A 2,539-nucleotide genomic window follows, 5' to 3' on the forward strand; every position below is an offset into this window, starting at 1 on the left:
GAAAATATTAAATATGTTAGAAAAATGGAAAACATTATTAAATGACATGGATCAAAGGGTACAGGCAGTCAAAATGTTTTTGGTCCCACCCATAAGGAAAAACATTAAACCACAGGGGAAAATCGTACTTCGAGAGCAATGCAGTTGCTGGCTGAGACTCCATAAATAAGGAAAAAAAGAACCACAAAAAGCAGACAAGATCAGTTAAGACTTCAGAGTAATGAAACACGTATAACCTGTTTAAAAACCAATATGTCTTTAATGAAAATAAAAGATATTAAACACATGAGTATTTTCACTTTTTACTGGGCTTCATCATGTCTAGCTCCAGTTTACATGACATACAGTGTGCTTTTATACATAGTTCATTTCCATTTCACTCCAGCTGGGATAATAAATGTAAGTCATTATCACAACGGCTACACTATCTATATTATCTTGGAATGTAAATGGCCTTGCAGGTACAAACAAAAAGGAGAGTGCTATATAATATTAAGAAATGCAGAGTGCAAACAGCAATGCATTTCAAAATAAATGAGCGTTTGGATATGACAAAGAAAGGATTTCAGAATAGATATTCAGCAGAATATCAAATACAAAGGACAAGGGGAGTAATAATACTGACTGCTAGAAGGACACCAATAGTACCAGAAGAGGAAAAAAAGGCAATACGAGTAGATTTGTGGTAGTAAGAGGTTCTTGACAAGGGAGGAGGATTACATCGGCATGTATTTGTCTTCCACCAACTGTAATTATGGAGCTTAAAACATTTTTTGGGGGAAATAATCAGCTTTCAGCAGGGGATATTACTTACATGTGGGGACTGAAACTTGATTTGCAGTAGTGTTGATGTATCAGGGGGACCTACTAGGGAAAATATAGCAAAAGAGGGTACATTTCTGAAGAAATGTATGGAAATATTAGGTATGGAAGATGTAAATTCAGTAGTAGAAATTCAGACAGAATTTACGTATTATTCCCAAGATACAATAACTGGGCTAGACCGGATATGAATTATATTTCACAGAACAAGAGCATTTGATTGAAAGCTCTGACACCCTTCCAATAACAGTTTCAGACCATGCACTGATAAAAATGCAGGATTTTGAAGTAAAAATGAGACATTAGCATTTTCCCAACTAGCTGTTAAATGGAGAGATAAATTTTAGGAATGAGTAGTAGAATATTCAAGAGTTAGAGAATATAGAATTTTTTTCAGAAGTGATAGCTAGTGAGTGAAATAAAATGAAACTGGAGTTTAAGAATAGAAGTAAAGTAGAAAGAGATACGGTTAAGAAGTAACATGAATTAGAGATGACAAAGGTTAAAATATTGAGTTTAGAAATATTGTTAAGTAATTATTTTTGATAATAACTCTAAAGCACAAAATCTTTTAGTTCAATGACTTAGGTAACAGAAAGTAGAAAGGGTCATCACCAAACTTACGAAGCATATAGTGAGAAAAATAACTAGAGATCCCGTAAATTAGAGATAGTTTGGAAATTTTATGAAAATTTGCATAAAGCAGAGAAATGTGGAAACCAAGAAAGAGCATAAATGGAAACATCTATGGAAGACTTAATTCTAGGTTCATAGGTTCATAGATTAGTACTAAGCTAACTGTCCTTGTGAGCCATTTAAGCCTAGCCAATTACTCTTGTGAGACTCAAACCCTACACCTTGTGTTTGTAAGGCAAACACCTTAACCATTAGGCCACCCTCCCAACCCCATCAAAATTAGTAGTAGATGAGGTTCAACAACTAACAGTTAAGTTAGGAACTTTGATAAAATGGTGACGTATAATCAATCTGCAGGAAAGTCTCCTGGAACAGATGGTATTTCTGTGGAAGTTTGGAAGTTAGGAGGGAAGGAAGTGATAAAGATTTAGAAGATTTTGTTTAACGGTGTTTCAAAAGGAGGGAAAGCACCAACATCTTGGAAGAAAGCTGTGCTGGCCTTATTACCCAAAGAAGGTAAAGACCTGTCAGACCCAGTTTTCAATTTTAAACCATGATTATAAAGTGTTTATGTCTATACTAGCTAAAAGAATGGCAAAGGTTTTGTCAACATTTATCCTGTAGATATAGATCAGTGTGGCTTTGCAGAGGGGAGGCAAGCTTATGACAACATTAATAGAACAATGATGTTCCAGAGGGCTACATAACATAAGAAAATACCACTGTTATTGGTAAAGCTTGATGCAGAGAAAGCATTTTACAGGGTAAGCTGGGATTTTATTTGTAGGGTGTAGAGGGAAATTAAATACAAATAAATGTTTTCTGTAGAAGGGCCTGATTATGTGACTAAGAGCATGCACAAAGGGAAGATAGAGAACTGGACTTTTGTAAAAAGCTGAATGTGCTGTATTCTTCATATATGATTCGGAAGTATTGACCTTATTTGTGCATGCAGTTACTCAAGAAGTAATGATAAGCATGTTTTTCTCTTCAAACCAAACTGCTGACCATTGGAATTTAACTGATAAACCTGTTTTGAGGAAGTTAGATATTCTGCCTAAGAGCCCAGCAAGAGGGGAAC

Source organism: Protopterus annectens, chromosome 12.part0, assembly GCF_019279795.1.
Source record: "Protopterus annectens isolate FY-2018-M chromosome 12.part0, PAN1.0, whole genome shotgun sequence".
NCBI classification, from domain to species: domain Eukaryota; kingdom Metazoa; phylum Chordata; order Ceratodontiformes; family Protopteridae; genus Protopterus; species Protopterus annectens.